At 42.6% G+C, this 5,428-nt stretch overlaps 1 pseudogene; it reads left to right on the plus strand.

Annotated features, from left to right (window-relative positions):
* The first annotated feature begins 2,687 nt into the window (after nucleotides 1–2,687).
* LOC136637137 (5S ribosomal RNA) lies at nucleotides 2,688–2,801 on the plus strand (annotated as a pseudogene).
* The last annotated feature ends 2,627 nt before the right edge of the window (nucleotides 2,802–5,428 follow it).

Consider the following 5,428-nt stretch of genomic DNA (forward strand, 5'->3'; position numbering starts at 1 on the left):
CCAAAAGGCTAGGGAGATTCTTTTTAAAATCAAAGAACACTCATAGGGAAGCTTTGGAACATCCACAAGAGACCAGCTTCCTCACCAGGCATCCCTGTGGCTATGACCCTGGTGCAGAAAAATGGGTGATATCTATATTTCACTGCTTGTTTATAGGCCATTCCAACAAAAATCCATTTACATCTGTGTTATCTGATGGTACAAAGACTTGCAGAGAAATCCTATTCGTGACTAGTCCGAAGTAAATTCCATTCAGTTGAATGGGACTTTCTCACAGGTAAGTATGTGTGTCACAGCCTGTGGCTGCAAACCTATGCACTTTCCTGAGAGTAATCTCCAGTGAGCACAATGAGACTCACCTCTGAGTAGGCCTGCAGAGGATTGGGCTGTCAGTTATTGCTTTGCTCTTTCGAAGGGAGAGTGACTACAGTAACATGGTTTTGTAACTTCTCCATGTTTTTTTTTCTTTCTATGAGCTCTCATGCTCTTTCTTTCACATATCACTTCTGGGATAATATATCATGCCTTTCACCCTCTGGAGCAGCTGGTATGATACCATTGAATAGCTGCAGCACATTGATTCTCGACTGCTGGGACTAACCAGCTGGCACAGTGGGTAACGGGATAAGCATTAACTGTAACAGATAGAGTTGTTTCTTCTGTACATGACGGGGTCCCTCAAAAGGGAGTCTGACGGGACGTGGTTGCTTTTTTTCTAATTGAACGATATAAGAAATTATTATAATGTGTCTTTTAATGCTGCTATATTAGAAGAGCTTCACTTGGGAGGTCTTTAAGCCATTCCTGCCCAACGTTGCAAATATGCAACAGGGATCAACTGTGTACACCTGTGAGCTGGGCAGAAATGGGTTAAATGTTTTTTGTTTGTTTTTTTCTTAGCTCCTTTCTTTCAACAAAGTTTTGAAATTCTTGCAAACCTGTCTCAGGAATGATGAGATGGAATGACATCAGTGGTATCACAGGGACTGCTAACTACTTGTATATAGAATTATCAAATCAAATTCCTTTTCCTTCCTGGGAGGAGGGAAATAATTTTCCTTGATTCCATCTAGTAGCAAGGAAACCTGCCCAACTGATTTGATTGATGGGACAAGAAGAGGAACAGGAGGGAAAATGTATGTATATATTAAGAAAGAGCATGCTGAACTCAGAATGGACTGCCCTAGGTTCCAATTCCCATTTTGCAATGGTTTTCAATGGGTGACCTCAATCATCATTTCTCAACCTAACCTACCTCACTAGGGTGTTGTGAGGGATTAAAAGGAAGATAAACTATGTATGTGGAACTTGAATTCTTTGAAGGGTATGATTAAAAACTGCAGATAGCTGTGCCACTGTTAAAAAAAACAAAACCAAAAAACCATGCCGCCTCCACTCTTCTGTTTGCAACTGATAACATAGTCATCCTGGTTCTTTGGGAAAGTGTCAGTTTACTCAAAAAAGTGAATAGATTTCCATGGAGCCCTCATATGTTTCTAGATTACAAGTAGTGCAGATGGCAAAAATCAGTTTTAGCCCAGGCAAAAGTGGAGGGGATTAGATGCCCTGCTCTATAATCTTTGTTGATTGAATGTTGAAAAGTGGCAAGCTTTACTCAGGGCTGAAAAGATACATTATAAAAAAAAGCTATGGAACAAGAAAGAGGCTATTTGGTGGTACAGATTTACCGCTCAATCTGACAATCTGCCGTGTGTGGCTTTTGTGCATATGAGTCTGCTCCCTCCATTGACCTGATGGTGAAACCCATTCCTCTTATGATACCTCTGCACTACTTTTGGATCTCCTGTGGTCTTATTTACTACTGCTGTTATTATTACTGATGTTGTTACTGTTGCTGTTGTTATTCCTTACAGTTTTATTTTGCATGGTTATGTGTTGCCTTGGAGACCTTGTAAGGTAAGGCACAAGTGCTTGGGTAAATAAAATAAAAATAAGTAAAACATTTTTGCAAGGGCACTGTGTGGTAAAGAGAATATTGTTTAGGAGGTCTAAGTTACTAAGGCCAGGATTTCGTTCCCTAGTGATGTTCAGTAAGTCAGCATCTAAGAGCCCAATCCTGGGCTCAGTGCGTGGCTCCGTACCGCTGTGCACTGTCACAAACATGCCATAAGGCACATTTGCGAGCCTCACCACCAGGCTACCGCCCATACTAGCCCAGCGCCAACCGGTGCTGGACTAGCGCTGGGCTAGTGCAGGGTGGTCACCCAGCCTCCATGGCTTGGCGGTCTCCACAGCATGGTAAGCGGGGCGGGGAGGAGGCATTTCGGGGAGGGGGAGGCCGGCGTTGGGCGGAGAGAGTGCGGGGGAAGGTGTGACAGGGAGGCTGGGGACGGGGGCGGGTGGGAGGCATGCTGGGGGAGGGAGGGAGGTGGGTCTATGGAGCTCCACTCCACCAGATCCAAGGTGCTCGTGGAGGGCTCGGCGCCCTACACGAGCACCTTTACTTTACCGTCGACCTTTTGGTTGTTGGTAAAGTGAGTAGCTCCATTGTGGGGCTGCTTGCCTTAGCCAGGAGAAGGGGGTGAAAATTCCCTTCTCCTGAGGCACCTCCCACAGTAGCCCGGGGCGCACAGGATCCAGCAGCTGCCGTTCTCGGTGCCGCCAAGGCTGGGCGCCCCGGGCAGCTCAGGATTGGGCTGCCTCATAGCTCACAGGGTTGTTGTAAAGATAACTGTTACCCTGCACATGCCCAATCTCGTCTGATCTTGGAAGCTAAGCAGGGTCAGGCCTGGTTAGTACTTGGATGGGAGACCGCCTGGGAATACCGGGTGCTGTAGGCTTATACCATAGTCTTTCGAGACTGAAGGTTGCCAACCAAAATGTAATCATCCCAAAGCTCCTTGGGGGATGGATGGGATACAAATGTAATAAATGAATGCACCTAGGTTTATGGTTTAGATTGAAAACCGCTTGCAATGCATACTTACCTGGGATTGAGGCCCACTGAATACAGTAGGGCTTACTGCAATGTCAATTTGCACAGGATCGTGCTGTAATATAGTGTCAAACGATGCATTTCAAATGATGCATGGAACTGGGTGCAAATCAAATACCCCTTTTCTACTGTTTGTTGTTCAGTACCACAATTCAACACGGAGATGACATTGAGTGGATTGGAAAATGCCACTAGTGCAGTAGCACACGCATAATAGGGAGAGCTATTTATCATCGGAGAAACCCCTATTCCTGGAGAATCATGTGATCTGTCCCCCTCTTTGCAGATGTAGTTAAAATGGATAATCATTTGATGGAGATGAAGAAGTTGCCATAGTTGATCAGACCATTAGTTTATCAGGCCTGGGGGACTAGCAATACATGATGCTTCAGAGGAAGACAAACAGCCCATAATAAGCCTCGGCTGTTGGGAAATGCTGCACATGGGAAAGAAAATTTCTTCACACTCTCTCTAGGCTTTATGCACTGAAGCTTGAAGTCTGAGACATTATCTTAGCTTGCATAGCTGCTAACATTATTAATGATCCCAACATTACTAAGAGCTTCTGAAAAGCAGTTATAATATTTTTCTTTATGACCTCCTGAGGCACAGAAATCCCACACGGACTATTCTGCTGCTACAGTGTAAAAAAAAGTATTTTGTTTTAGAGAGACTAAATTTATTGCCCTCTAATTTTATGGCATGTCTTACCGCTCTCATAGTTTGTGACAGCTTGAAAATGTATTGGAGCAAAGTCCATTCTTATTAAATTCAGCACCATGTGAGCACTTGGGACTGAAAATGAGGGGCACCTCATTGTCTGATAATTTGTTTAAATGGAGAAAAAAGAAGCTCTAGACTAGCCTCTCTCTTTGTTATGGGCGACCAGCACTTCTGCCACATATCTGATTAAATGGATATTCTTCAGCCCAGAGCAATGCAACCCACACACCCAAACCCTAGATATAAATTAAACTTATTTGCTTATTTTGTGCAGCATATCATGCAGTTATGCAGCCCTGTTGGTTGTGCCGCCATCAAGAGAAGTCAGGGGGATGGTAGCCAGAAATAGGGCCTTCTTGATGGTGGCACCTATATTGTAGAATTTCTTTCCCCTTGAGTTGAGAACCATACCTTCATTGTTAACCATCCGGAGAGGCCTGAAGACTTTTTTATCCCAGAAAGCCTTTGGTGTCCAGTAGAATATGATGCCTGCTTTTCAGTAATTCTGTTGATCTGCTGGTTTTTATTGCTGTCAGTGTTATTGTTTTTATTCTTTTTAAATAGTTTTTATAGCTTTTATTTTATGTATTTTTTAAAATAATTTTTATAGCTTTTAATGTATATTTTATGTATTTTATTGCTAGCCGCCTTGGGTGTCCTCCAGGGAGAAAGGCAGGATATAAATAAATAAATCCTATTATCAATCACAATTCAGGCTTCCCTTTGAAACCATGAGAGTTCGCTGTATTGATGATTTCCCCAGACTGCTGCTACTTTCTACTTCCTGGATGTAATGAGACCATGTAATGAGAAAGGTGACATCACAATGCCACATAGCCAATTGCAGTTATAACCGGCAGCAGGTGAAGACAATGGAAAGGGAAAACAGATCAAGGCATTGCCATGAACATTTCTCTGGGTGGGTTGAAAAAGGGAGTGGCTTTTTATTTTGATAATGTTGGTGAAAAGCTGTTGAGTAGCTTTGCCCAGCACCTCCCCCCTCAAAAAAAAAATATTGGGGAAAAAATCATTTGTAAATGTTGCCATAGTGATATTTCTCTTCCTGTTATGCAGCCAAAAGTGAAGGAACTTGCTGTTCCTGTCTGTGGGACTGAACTAGGGAACTAATTTCCTTGCCCAACCCCTGCAGACTGAAGCGTGAAATCTGGGTCTGATCCAAAGTGCTTTCTTTTCCCTTTAACTGTGGTAGGAAACCAAGAAATGAAATTTGCTAGAGACCAAGACAAGCCTAGCTTTGCATCCAAATTAAATGCTGCCATGCATTCATATTTGCTTCCATCTTCAAAAGCAACTCAATGGTTTTCCATGAAAATAATCCCTTTCGAAATGGGCAAGAAAACACCTTTTAAGAGAAGGCTCTCTCTAGGTTTAGCAGAAGAGGAACTGTCGCGGTTCATCTCAGCATAGCTATTTATTTGCCTGTATCTTTTTTGTTTATTTTATAGAAGATTGTTAGCTTCTTCAAGACAGGAAAACCTTTTTGCATTTCCATTTCAATGTAAAGCATTCAGTAAGCAATTTTTTTGACAGACAAACAGGCAGGCAGGCAGGCAGACAAGCAGCTTATAAATATTTTAAATAATATTTAGTAGCAATAAAGTCCAGTTCAAATTGTTTGTTTCCTGCATTAGCAATCCCAAAAATTAAGAATGCAAGCGTTATAACACAGCTAGCACACCTCTAGAAATAATGGTAGCATGTAGTTTGGCTCATATCATCTTCTGTATG

Source organism: Tiliqua scincoides, chromosome 1, assembly GCF_035046505.1.
Source record: "Tiliqua scincoides isolate rTilSci1 chromosome 1, rTilSci1.hap2, whole genome shotgun sequence".
Classification (NCBI taxonomy): domain Eukaryota; kingdom Metazoa; phylum Chordata; class Lepidosauria; order Squamata; family Scincidae; genus Tiliqua; species Tiliqua scincoides.